This window comes from Phocoena phocoena, chromosome 7 (genome assembly GCF_963924675.1).
Source record: "Phocoena phocoena chromosome 7, mPhoPho1.1, whole genome shotgun sequence".
NCBI lineage: Eukaryota > Metazoa > Chordata > Mammalia > Artiodactyla > Phocoenidae > Phocoena > Phocoena phocoena.
In genome coordinates, this window is record NC_089225.1 from 50,164,407 (window position 1) to 50,179,106 (window position 14,700).

Here is a 14,700-nt window from a genome sequence, read left to right on the forward strand (position 1 = left end):
TATACATATATCACCTCTTTCGGATTTCCTTCCCATTTAGGTCACCACAGAGCACCAAACAGAGTTCCTTGTGCTATACAGTAGGTTCTCATTAGTTACCTATTTTATACATAGTAGTGTATATATGTCAGTCCCAATCTCCCAATTCCTCCCCACTCTTCCCCCTTGGTATCCTTACATTTGTTCTCTACATCTGTGTCTCTGTTTCTGCTTTGCAAATAAGATCATCTATACCATTTTTCTAGATTCCACATATATGTGTTAATATACGATATTTGTTTTTCTCTTTCTGACTTACTTCAGATTTTAAAAGTTTACATTCAACTAGCACCCAGATCTTGATTTCTAAAACCCATTCTGTGATTAAAGGAACCAGGGTTTCTTATAGAAATGCTTGTTTCCAGGGATTGGGAAGGGAAAATACAAGATGTACCTTTTGATGTGCCATAAAGTAAGTGCTCAAAAAATGATGAGAACACTTATAAAGGATGTAGGACCCTATTTGAGGGAGCTCCCAATGTCCAAATATAGGACAACTTGAACAACAAGATAAGTAACAATACTCACTATTCAGTCAATAGAATAAAGCAAATATCCATCCATGAGTCCATATTAATATAAAGAATTGAACATATAAAAATGGAGAGAATACATTCTTCCATACAGTAGAATTCCAATTAATTAATATAGAAGGCACGGTGGAAATATAAAACCATCATTAGGCAAACTCCACAGTGATTGTGACAGCCAAGAAACACTGATGAGTTCTAAAGGCAGGGAACAAAGGTATGATGAGAAATACATTTTCTTAGTCTCAAAGCATCTTCCTACAACATATTCCTTTTGATTACAAAGGAAAAACAAAAGGGAAAAAGAATAACTTTGCTTCAGCAGTAATAAGACACATGGACATCAAAGGCCTCCTGCTATGGGGACATTGAAAAGGACACAGCATCACCTCTGTTGTACTCTTGCCAATTATGCAATACATATAAACTCAATCTAATGAGAAAACATCAGACTAACCCACCTTGAGGAACATTCTACAAAATAACTGCCAATATTCTTTAAAAGTGACAAGGAAAGTCAGAGGAACTGTCACAGATTGGAGGAAACAAAGGGGACGTGACAACTAACTGTCGTGTGGGACCCTAGGTTGGATCCTGCCCCAGATCTGCAGTAATCGAGCAAACATGAGAATTTGATTAAAATCTGTAGATTAGTTACTAGTATCATATCAGTGTCAATTTCCTGGTTTCAATCATTGTACTATGGTTATATAAATGATGCTGTCACCAGGGGAAACTAGTTGAAGGGTTTACAGGAGTTTTGTACTACATTTGCAGCTTTAAGTCTATAGGTATTACAAAATAAAAAGCTTAAAAATAAGAAAAATGTATTCTTTGATTGTTTTTTATTTTAACAAAAGCTCTCTTTATTGGTTCTAGGAAATTGTTAGTATATGTACAAAGGTAGAAGTGACCATCTGGCATTTGGATATATGGCTTCTTGCACGATTGAGTTATTAAATTAAATTTTTAAGGAAAAAGCATTAGTGACCTTTTTTTTCTCTTAATGCTTTACTACAAGTGCTCTCTCTCTAAATTGCTGGCTATACTCTCGAGAAATCTTGGCCAGAATCAATTAGGGTTGATAATCCGTTGTGAGGTGTCTTTAAAGATGCATGATCAATAAGAGTGTTTTTCTGTGAAATTTGTCACATCATCTATCAGATTCCTGATAATATTTATTTTATTGCCGTTAATCTTAAAGAGATTGAGAAAAGGTCTCTTCTGAGTCGACTATAAAATTAGAAACTATTCAGTTTCTTCATCTCTTATAATATGGAGATAAAAGAAGCAATAAAAACAATTACCATAGAGCAGTTTTGCTGTGAAAGTGATTTTCAAATATAAATTTCTCAGCACATGTAGCATAGTATTGACTCTTTGGACTGATACGAAATTTGTAGTAGATTGAGAATTTTGGAAAATTTCTTCCCACGGATGTTTCCTTGAAGAGAATTGACATTAGCCCTCAAGGCATCAAATGCTATTTCCTAGCTTAGAAACCTAGGCTTACACTGTCCTGAGGTTTTCATTCCCATCTTCACCAGACTGATTTGAAGCATCCTTTACTTTCCAATTCATCACCTTCATTAACTCTCTTTAATATCTCCCCTCTTCCCGTTCTCTCCCACCCCCCGCCTTTTATATGCACTTTGAATAGTATAATCAAGGGACCAATCACAGTGATTTATAATTACTTCATGTCTTAGGCTCCCCCACTAAGTTGTAAGCTCTTTGAGTCTTATTCAAGGTCTTAGTCTTATCCTTTTCATATCCACAGTCCTTAAGAAAGTGCCTGGTACATAGTAGATATGCAGGAATTATTTGTCAGAGAAATGGGTGAACAAATGAATGACCTAGGAGAAAAGGAGACAAATGGTTACTGTGAGGTGATAGATGTGTTGATTAGCTTGATTGTAATAATCATTTCACAATGTATACATATATTAAATCATTGCATTTTTCACCTTAAATATATATAATTTTTATTTGTCAATTATACCTCAATAAAAAGCTGGAAAAAAATCTATTCTGCTTTACATAAGCAGTAAACACCCCCCCCCAAAAAAAAAAGAGAGAGAGAGAGAAGAAACGAAGAGACAGATGATTCAAATTCAGGAAAGAGTAAACCAAGCCCTAGTTAAAACCTCATAAAATTTGTTAACCTAAGCAAAATTCTAAAATGTCTCCTTGGGCATATTTTTAAGTATATTTTAGAATTCCAAATATCTAATGTAATGCAGTAAGATTATAATCAGCCTAAACCAAAATGATTCACTGTTGTTCTGTTTGGCACCCCTTCTTACCACCACTCTGATTTACAGGAAGGCATGCACGTGTACACACACACATGCAGAAACTCACCTCTTAAATTTAGGAATTCATCCAATCTGTAATTCTGGCCAGATCCCATCTCCATTTTAAAATTAACCTCACTTGCTCCCATTCCCAAAAGAATAATTACATTACTTCAAGAAAGAGTAACATTTGTCCTTTCTAGATAACATCTTAACCTTAATAGAGAGGCCATAAATAAAAATATACCTAAGATAAAGATTCCTAGATATGACAGAAAAATGAATGAAGGTAAGTTTGCTTTGCTTTGCTTTGCTGGTACTAGGAAGGAGGAGGTCGCTGAACCTAAATATAGGATTATCTCTACACCTTTGATGATGATCAGAACACATTTAGCTCTGATATATTTCAAGAACATAAAAGCTATTTTCAAATGATTTTGAGTAATTTCTAGTTTTCCAAAGATGCCTTTTATTTTTACCACATTCTTAACCTTATTTCCTTCATATTTTTTTGAATTGTGTCTTGCACCTTATAGGTACTTTTTTTTCTTTACTTAAAGATCCTCTGCTTATAATTATATAATATTTTATAGGTCTCAGCTTAGTCCTTGAGAGCAAATCAATAACATGTAGCTTTAATAAGCTACATTAAAGAGTTTAAATAAGGAAGTAGGTTATTCGCTAAGAAAATCTAGTTCAATATGTCAGTCACATAGGGAGTAGGTTCCATTTAGCTACTTATTTCTTTTCCAGTCTTTGTCTCTTCATAAATGTAAGTTACTCAGAAATGACATTTTGAAGTGACTTTTGCAGAAAATGTATGCTTTGACTTTGTACAAAATGAGTTTCTCTATGAAGTTCAACTGAGCTGATTGAGGATTATTGGATGACTTTTTGGTTTAGATGTTGACTTCTGTAGGTCACATAAAAGAGTTCCAACTTGAGAAATAGGGAGAGAGAAAAGGTGTTTCATTATGAAGTTCATAAATGGCTTCCAGCATTCCTCATAAATCATAACATCAAATGCAAGTGACTCTGAACTCTATCCTCTAGAATTAACTCAAAACTTAAAATATCTTCATAGTTAATTTCTAGAAAACAACTTTAAAATCTGTATTTTTGTTTTTTAACTTTCAATGAATTTTTGAGAAAATGAGCATATATTTCTAGATTTTAAGTTAAATAGGTGATAAAAAATACGTAACTAAACTAAAACAAAAACTGACTAAACGTACACACACACATACACACCAAAAAAAAAAAAAAAAAGGTGAAGCAGGGCTAATTTTACTTACAAACTCAAGGTAAAAAATCTATGGAGTAGGGAGGATGGTAGGAAGACATGAGAGGGAGGGGATATGGGTATATACGTATACATATAGCTGATTCACTTTGTTATAAAGCAGAAACTAACACACCATTGTAAAGCACTCATACTCCAATAAAAATGTTAAAATAAATAAATAAATAAAATCTAAAAAAACAAAAAACCTATGGATTATTTCACTAAACTCTAGACATAGGAGATTTGTATCAATAATAGCTACTCTAAATATATCAGTCCCACTCGAGTGCTATATTTGCTTGCTCAGGCAAAGTCATATGCTTTATTGAATTAGAAGAACTTAGAAAAATGTTTTGAAAATATTTAATTATAAGCTTTAAACATTTAAAATATCTTAAAGATAATGCGGTGAGTGAACACATATTGCTTTCAAAGCACAACTCTCCCACCTCTCCCCAACCGCCACAATTACAGTAGAACTAGTCCAGAAAAGGTACATAGACAGGAAAATTCAATTCTTCCCTTTAAACTAAGGAAGACAGCCATAAAATATCCAGGAATTTCAGACATGATTCTTTGATACCCTGTAGATTACACCAGATTACAGAAGGGCCTGGTCAATCTATAAATCTGTTAGACCACTGCTAGATCAGAAGTAAATCAGTGAAATCATGGCCCTCTTAAACAACACCGAACTTGAAATATCAATAGCTATATTTGGAATGGGTGTGGTTCATAAGGCTGGCTGAGAAAGCTCAATTTAAATCATTTTTGTCACTGTACATCTTTTTAGTCACAGGACAACAGCAGAGTCAGGAACCAGAAAACACTAATGAGTAGAAAACCTAGTGGCCATTATAGTGATTTAGAATGGATTTTCCCCTGAAATAGTGAAGTTATTTTTGATAATTCAATTAACTGCTTGATTTAAAAGTTCCAGTGGGTGAGGAACTTATACTCATTGTAGAAACCAAGACTGAATACAGTATTTGTGGCAATGGGAGGTTTAGACCGCTGCTGTGATGGCAGAAGATATGAAGGAATGCCATCTCTGCTCATTTTTGGTGATTCTGTTATTGACTGCCTTGTGACACTGGGCTTGGACACTGTGCACACAGGCTCTGTACCATTATATCATCTAAACTGGGGCCCTTTTAAGAGTGAAAGTGGGTGCTTGTTAATATTAGACCACGTTAGCAGGCATAACAGGGGCTCCTGAATAGACCAGGCTGTATTTTCATTTTATCTCTATCTGGCAGTGGTCCCTGTTCTTTGTGTAGGTCAAGACATAGCAGGTGCCCTCACAATGAGCAGTCTCCTGAAACACTAAGCTTTTTTGTTCCTTTGAATCTGGCTACAATGGACAAAATATCAAAAACTATTACTTTTTCAAGCATGAAAAATGTGTCACGTTGTGTTTGGCGCTTTAGAGAATGGATTCACCTAAGAAAGAGACTGCACAAAGATGAATTTACTTCTTAAGGTTTACTTATGACCTGCCTAATGCATACTCTATTTTGAAAACTAGATCTCAGAACTAGCAAATATCCATGACTCTTTGTTTCCCGCTTAGAGAATTTCCTTTAACATTTGTTGTAGAGTTGGTTTGGTGGTGCTGAATTCTGTTAGCTTTTGCTTGTCTGTAAAGCTTTTGATTTCTCCATCGAATCTGAATGACATCCTTGCCGGGTAGATTGATCTTGGTTGTAGGTTCTTCCCTTTCATCACTTTAAGTATATCATGACACTCCCTTCTGGCTTCTAGACTTTCTGCTGAGAAATCAGCTGTTAACCTTATGGGAGTCCCCTTGTATGTTATTTGCCATTTTTCCCTTGCTGCTTTCAATAATTTTTCTTTGTCTTTAATTTTTGCCAGTTTGATTACTATGTGTCTCGGCATGTTTTTCCTTGGGTTCATCCTGCCTTGGACTCTGTGTGCTTCCTGGACTTGGGTGGCTATTTCCTTTCCCATGTTAGGGAATTTTTTGACTCTAATCTCTGCAAATATTTTCTCTGGTCCTTTCTCTCTCTCTTCTCCTTCTAGGACCCCTATAATGCAAATGTTGTTGCATTTAGTGTTGTCCCAGGGGCCTCTTAGGCTGTCTTCATTTCTTTTCATTCTCTTTTCTTTATTCTGTTCCACAGCAGTGAAATCCACCATTCTGTCTTCCAGGTCCCTTTTCCGTTCTTCTGCCTCAAGTTATTCTGCTATTGATTCCTTGTAGTGTATTTTTCATTTCAATTATTGTATTGTTCATCCCTGTTTTTTGTTCTTTAATTCTTCTAGATCTTTGTTAATAATTTCTTGCATCTTCTCAATCTTTGCCTCAATTCTTTTTCCGAGGTCCTGGATCATCTTCACTATCATTATTCTGAATTCTTTTTCTGGAAGGTGCCTATTTCCACTTCATTTAGTTGTTTTTCTGGGGTTTTATCTTGTTCCTTCATCTGGTACATAGCCCTCTGCCTTTTCATCTTGTCTATCTTTCTGTGAATGTCTCAGAATGCTTTTAAATAAAATGTAACTCAGCCAAGTTTAAAATATAGACAAGTGGGGAACACAGTATTAATATAAACAAATCTGTTTTAAGCAAAAATTAATGAAATAAGAATTATCATTTTATATCAGTGAAGAGTGTCATTTTCAACATGAATCAACATCAAAATATATAAAACACATTAAGGAAAAAATGACAAAAACATATTATCACTGTAATTTAATATACCTCTGTCATTCCACGGGAGATCAAGCTAGCAATAAAAAACCAAAAGATAAATGGTTAGAAATTGAAATATATAACAGGAATCTAACTCCAGATAGTGAACTCTGTGTCCTAAAAACAGACACTACATCTTTTTTTCAATTAAGCAATATTTTTTTAGAAATCGGTAATATGTTAGCTGCCGTATATACACCTAAAGAGTAAGTGAGAAATCATACAAGCAATAAAACGAGAAATGATGTTTTTTAAAAAGCTAACCATTTTTTTTCTTAAAAGATAACCTTTCCTAAAATAACTCTTTTTTCAGAACTAAAATCATATATCATTTATATTTTTATGATAACAGGGGCACTTAGCCCAAAAAGTTTTGAAAAACTTACAGGACAATTCATAGCAATACATTGTGCTGTTATCAACAGATTATATGACTATATATTTGGAATCAGAAATGAATCAAGTGGAAATATTAGGACTAAAATGAGACACTAGTATAGGAACATGAATCAAATGTTATCCTATATGCCAATGATATTCAATACAGTATAGGCGCAGTCTTTTTATCTTCTATTTCTAATTCAATATTTAAAATCTATGGAAGTATAGATTTATTATTGTCTTTTTGATTGACTCAAATTTCTAGTAGCTCCTTTCATTTTGTTCTTAGTAATTTTTATAATAAGGTAATATTTTATTGAACTGAACTTAGGGAATCCTAACACAATTGGATTGGGGATCTTTTCCTTCAAATGTACTTTGCCTTTTCTTTTTCTATGCACCTAAGAATGCTATCAACTGGGATTCCTTATATTTATTATTACTATTCTTTGCTACTTTTTATTTTATTTTATTTTACAATGTTGTTTTAGTTTCAGGTGTACAGCAAACTGATTTAGTTATATATATATATATACACATACATATACATATATACATATGTGTTTATATGTATTATTTTTCAGATTATTTTCCCTTATAGGTTATTACAAAATATTGAGTACAGTTTCCTGTGCTCTATAGTAGGTCCTTGTTGGTTATCTCTTTAATATATAGTAGTGTGTATATGTTAATCCCAAACTCCTAATTTATCCCTCCTACTCCCTTTCCCTTTTGGTAACCATAAGTTTGTTTTCTATGTCTTGAATATAAGTTCATTTGTATCTTTTTTTTTTTTTTTTTAGATTCCACATGTAAGTGATATCATATGATATTTGTCTTTCTCTGTCTGGCTTACTTCACTTAGTATGATAATCTCCAGGTTGATCCATATTGCTGCAAATGGCATTATTTCATTCTTTTTAATGGCTGAGTAATATTCCATTGTATATATGTACTATATCTTCTTTATCCATTCATCTGTTGATGGACATTTAGATTGCTTCCATGTCTTGGCTGTTGTAAATAGTGCTGCAATAAACATTAAGGTGCATGTACCTTTTTGAATTATGGTTTTTTTCTGTATATATGCCCAGGAATGGGATTGCAGAATCATGTGGTAGCTCTATTTTTAGATTTTTAAGGAATCTCCATACTGCTCTCCATAGTTGTTGTACCAGTTTTCATTCCCACCATCAGTGTGGGAGTGCTCCTTTTTCTCCACACCCTCTCCAGCATTTATCATTTATAGACTTTGATGATGGCCATTCTGACTGGCATGAGGAGATAACTCATTGTAGTTTTGATTCTCATTTCTCTAATAATTATCAGTGTTGAACATCACTTCATGAGACTTTTGGCTATCTGTATGTCTTCTTTGGAGAAATGTATATTTATATTTTTTGCTCATTTTTTGATTGAGTTGTTTGGGTTTTTTGATATTGAACTGTATGAGCTGTTTGTATATTTTGGAGATTAATCCCCTGTCAGTCGCATCATTTGCAAATGTTTTCTTCCATTCTGTAGGTTGTCTTTTTGTCTATTTATGGTTTCCTTTGCTATGCAAAAGCTTTTAAGTTTAATTAGGTCCCATTTGGGTTCCTTTTTGATATTGTTGTTCTTATTTCCATTACTCTAGGAGAAGGATCCAAAAAGATATTGCTGAGATTTATGTCAAAGAGTGTTCTGCCTTTGTTTTCCTTTAGGACTTTTATAGTATAGTATTTAGGTCTTTAATCCATTTTGAGTTTATTTTTGTGTATGGTGTTAGAGAACATTCTAATTTCATTCTTTTATATGTAGCTGTCCAGTTTTCCCAGCACCACTTATTGAAGAAGCTGTCTTTTCTCCATTGTATTTCTTGCCTCCTTTGTCGTAGATTAATCGACCATAATTCATGGGTTTATCTCTGGACTTTCTATCCTGTTCCATTGATCTATATTTTTGCTTTGGTGCCAGTACCATACTATTTTGATTATTGTAGCTTTGTAGTATAGTCTGGAGTCAGGGAGCCTGATTTCTCCAACTCCGTTTTTCTTTCTCAAGATTGCTTTGGCTATTCGGGGTCATTTGTGTTGCCATACAATTTTTAAATTTTTAAATCAAATATATATTACCTTTCTAAGTTAGGAAGTGAGGGAAAGTTTTTAAAAGGGAAAAAGAAGAGTGGTAGACCATGTATGACTGTTTTTAGGTGCTGGCTTCTTTTCATTGTGGCCAAAAGCAAAGACACCATTGCCAATGTATATGCAAAAATGTATCTACATTCTTATATCAAATTCTACTTGTAAATTTAATGTTGTAAAAATGTAAGATATACATTTTTATACCCTATCACAAGTCACTCAAAGGCAACTTCTGTTTCTATCTAACCCAGTATTTTAGACCCTCAATCATTAACCCCTTACTTGGTCCTCACTTAAAATAGATGACTTAATATCAAATCTACAGTTATAGGGAAACACACAATATTTGATAAACTTTAGTAAAGGGTAAGTATATTATCAACAGTATTTACTCTTCCTAACATAGGCAACTAAAACTTTAGGAGCATTTCAAGTCATACATGGAAGTGACTATTTTCTTAGAATTTAGTGCTGTTCTTCAAGTTATTTCCTTCCTGTAGCTGGAAGGAAATTATTTTAAGAAAATATATTTATTGTATAGAGAACTCAAGTAGAGCTATAAATGATTTTACATTAACTTAAAATAGTGTTTAGTATAAAGTAGGCAAATGTGTTGTATAATTCCAATTTGAAATGTGTGATTACGAAAAACTCAGCCCTGATAATAGTGTAAAATTTAAATTGCCCACTGGGTTTTCTGTCATAAATATGAAAGTGTTCCAGTATGGAAAGGTAAAAATAATATTTGATGTGGAATATCAGAGAACATATTAGAGAAACATCACTGATGAAATTGACAGTATTGGTTTTTTGCCTTTGCTAATTTACACTGTCTTTTTCAGAAAGGAAAAAAGGAAATGATTTCAGTTTCCTCTTGACTTAAGATCCAAAAAGGCCCATATGTTGTGATTATTTAATGGATTTCATAAGACACTTTAATCTCTTTTCTTTGTTTCTTTATTATTTATTTGTTGAAGAAATTTAGACAGTTTTCCTATAGTGTTTCCCTAGCTGTTACTTTTCTGAATTGTGTCCAATTCCTCTGATCTCTCAAAGTCCTCTAAATTTGTAGTTGGGTCTAGGGTTTTGTCAGTCAAGTGTGATTGTTTCTTTTTGTTGTTGTTTGGTTGTTTTATGGCAAAGACTACTTTATAAGTGGTATATGTTCTTCTAAGAGGAGAAACATATGTCTCTTTTTGTTATGTTAGTGGCTTCATGAATTCATTAGGGGTTGAAAAATTTGTTATAAAGAGACACATCTCCTCATCTATTTGCTTACACAGTGGTATAGTTTCTATAAGAGAGCTGAATAAAACTTTGTTCTTTCTCTTTATTTATCATTTTTCCAAAATATAAGTTGTTTTCTTAGCAATTTTCTTTAATTTTAACTATAATAGATATAATTATTGGCCACAATTTCTCCACCTCTGGTTACCCATGCTTTTTGCAATGTGACTTTACAGTTTCTCTCAATAAAAGCGAAGTGTACTTTCCATCCCCTTGACTTTTACTCTAACCATGGGATATTAGCAAATGGAGGCTGAGGAAGATGTGAAAAACCCTAAGCCAACCTGCAACTTGGAGCTAAACTCAGCCAAATCTAGCCTAGATCAATCAACCCCCTCTAACCCACATATATTCAGGAAAAAATAATTAATTATTGTTTTAATCCACTGAGTTTATATATGTTTTTTATGCAGAATTTTTGTGGCAACAAATAAGCTTGCCAGGAGCATTTTTTAATTTTTAGTACCACTAAGGACTTGTGAATTTAAACACATATCATGTGTTTCAATAATTTGCAGTTATTTTCTTGAATTAAGTTCTAGTTGTCTCCAAGTTGGACGTTGGAAGTGCCTTCATATTGATCACTGTGTCATTTTGACATAATCCTAATGGTTTTTGATAATCTAGCACTTAAAAGGACAAATATTGAAAAATGGAGAGGATGGTAATTTTCTATCATCACATGTCCAGATACTGTTAATGTCTTAAGGTACAATCCAAAAGTTTTCTTTTCTATTTCTAAAAGGGAATTATCTTTATTTTGAACTTTTATTGTATTTCATTATTGATGTCATTTATCAATGTCTGGCTTTTTCATGTGCATACCTTATCTCCTACAATTTAAATTTTTTGAAAGTAAGAATTATTTCCCAGAGCATCAGGTCTAGTGTCTTGCACATAGTGATTTTCAATACATATTTGTTGAATGAATGAAAAATTAATTACTGGAACTGCATCCATAAAAGGAAAGATGATAATGTTATCTTTATCTGGTAAATAGCTCTTTAAATATTCGAATACGGTAAATGTGGTGTTAATGTAGTCAGGACATATTCTGCATCTGTTTGTTGTTTGGATTGTCAGATGCTCATGGCTTATTAATCTTATAGCTTATAAAGCCTGAAAAAGAAAGTCACTAATGTACTTGCATACAGGCATACCTCAGAGATATCGTGGGCAGGTTCAGTTCAAAACCACCACAGTAAAGCATATATTGCAATAAAGCAAGTCACACAAATTTTCTGGTTTTCCAGTGCATATAAAAGTTATGTTTATACTATATTGTAGCCTTTTGTGCAATAGCACTATGTCTAAAACTTCAATGTACATGCTGTAATTTAAAAATACTTTATTGCTAAAAAATGCTACCCATCCTCTGAGCCTTCAGTGATTCATAATCTTTTTGCTGGTGAAGGGTTTTGCCTTGATTTTGATGGCTGCTGACTGATTGAATGGTTGTTGCAGTGGCAGTTTCTTAAATAAGACAACAATGAAGTTTGCCACATCAATTGCCTCTTCCTTTCACAAAAAATTTGTCTGTAGCATGCAGTGCTGTTTGATAGCATTTTACCTACAGTAGAACATTATGTAATGTTCTAAATCCTTTGTTGTCATTTCAATAATCTTAACAGCATCTTCACCAGGAGTAGATTCCATCTCAAGAAACCATTTTCTTTGCTCATCCAAAGAATCAACTCCTCATCCATTAAACTTTTATCATGAGATTGTAACATTCAGTCACCTCCTCAGGCTCCACTTCTAATTCTAGTTCTCTTGCTGTTTCTACCACATCTGCAGTGACTTCCTCTACTAAAGTCTTGAACCCCTCAAAGTCATCCATAAGGGTTGGAATCAAGTTCTTCCAAACTCCGATTGATGTTGATACTTTGGCCTCTTCCCATGAATCACAAATATTCTTAATGCCATCTAGAATGGTGAATTCTTTCCAGAAGCTTTTCAATTAACTTTGCACAGATCCATCAGAGGAATAGCTGTCTATGGTAGCTATAGCCTTACAAAATGCATTTCTCAAATACTAAGACTTGAAAGTCTACATCATTACTTGATCCATGGACTGCAAAATGGATGTTGTGTTTGCAAGCATGAAAACAACATGAATCTCATTGTACATCTCCATCAGAGCTCATGTATGACAAAGTGCCATGTCAAGGAGCAGTTATATTTTGAATGGAATCTTTCTTTCTGAGCAGTAGATCTCAACAGTGGGCTTAAGATCTCAGTTGTGTTGTAAAGAGATGCACTGTCATCCAGGCTTTGTTGTTCCATTTATAAAGAACAGGCAAAGTGGATTTGGCTTAATTCTCAACAGCGCTAGGATTTTTAGAATGGCCAATGAGCATTGGTTTCCACTTAAAGTCACCTATCATTAGCCCCTAAAAAGTGAGTCAGCCTATCGATTGAAGCTTTGAAGCCAGGCATTGACTTCTACTCTCTAGATATGAAAATCCTAGATGGCATCTTCTTTCAAAAGAAGGATGTTTTATTTACATTGAAAGTCCATCGTTTAGTGTAGCCACCTTCATTAATCATCTTAGCTAGATCTTCTTGATAACTTGCTGCAGCTTCTACATCAGCACTTGCTGCTTCACCTTGCACTTTGATGTTATGGAGGTAGCTTCTTTCCTTAAACCTCATGAAACAACCTCTGCTAGCTTCAGACTTTTCTTCTGCAGCTTCCTCACCTCTCTCAGCTTTCATAGAATTAAAGAGACTTAAAGAGAGTTAGGGCTTTGCTCTGGATTAGGCTTTGGTTTAAGGGAATATTGTGGCTGGTTTGATCTTCTATCCAGATCATTAAACTTTCTCCATATCAGCAATAAGGCCTTTTCACTTTCTTATCATTCATGTGTTCACTGGAGTAGTACTTTTAATTTCCTTCAAGAACTTTTCCATTGCAGTCACAACTTGGCTAACTGGTGCAAGAGGCCTAGCTTTTGGCCTGTCTCAGCTTTTCACATGGCTTCCTCACTAAGCTTAATCATTTCTACCTTTGATTTAAAGTGAGACACATGCTTTTCCCTTGAACACTTAAAAGCTATTGTAGGGTTATTGACGTAATTTTAATATTGTTGTTTCTCAGGGAATAGGGAGGTATGAGGAGAGGGAGAGAGATGAGAGAACTGCCCGTCGGTGGGACAGTCAGAACACACACAACATTTATATATCAAGTTCACCGTCTTATACAGAAACAGTTAGTGGTGCCCCAAAACAATTACAATAGTAACATCAAAGATCACCAATCACAGATCGCCTTAACAAATCAAATAATAATGGGAAAGTCTGAAATATTTCAGGAATTACTAAAATGTGACACAGAGACATGAGTGAGAAAATCCTATTGGAAAAAATAGTGCCAATAGACTGGCTCAACATAGGGTCGCCATAAACCTTCAATCTGTAAAAAATGCAAATCTGCGTAGCACAATAAAGCAAAGCTTAATAAAACAAGCTATCCCTGTATTTCTTAAAATCATTATTTCTTATGTTTCTCCTACTGAATAATTCATAAAATAAACAAAGTTAGTTTTAAAGTATAAATACCAAGAAAGGATAAAATATGTCTACATTAAAAAGAATAGAAAATAGAGATATAATTTGACAATCAAAAACATATGTAATCTCAGAATGGGAGAAAATATTTACAAATGAAGCAACTGACAAAGGATTAATCTCCAAAACATACAAGCAACTCATGAAGCTCAATATCAAAAAAACAAAGAACCCAATCCAAAAATGGGCAGAAGACCTAAATAGACATTGCTCCAAAGAAGATATACAGATTGCCAACAAACACATGAAAGAATGCTCAACATCATTAATCATTAGAGAAATGCAAATCAAAAGTACAATGAGATATCATCTCACACCAGTCAGAATTGCCATCATCAAAAAATCTACAAACAATAAATGCTGGAGAGGGTGTGGAGAAACAGGAACCCTCTTGGACTATTGGTGGGAATGTAAGTTGATACAGCCACTATGGGAAACAGTATGGAGGTTCCTTAAAAAACTAAAAATAGAA

The 14,700-nt window shown here is 33.8% G+C and overlaps 1 protein-coding gene across 2 annotated transcripts in view; it reads left to right on the top strand.

Moving 5' to 3' along the window:
* The window catches only part of XIRP2 (xin actin binding repeat containing 2), a 308,823-nt gene that overhangs the window by 100,813 nt on the left and 193,310 nt on the right, over nucleotides 1-14,700 (top strand). The window lies entirely within an intron of this gene.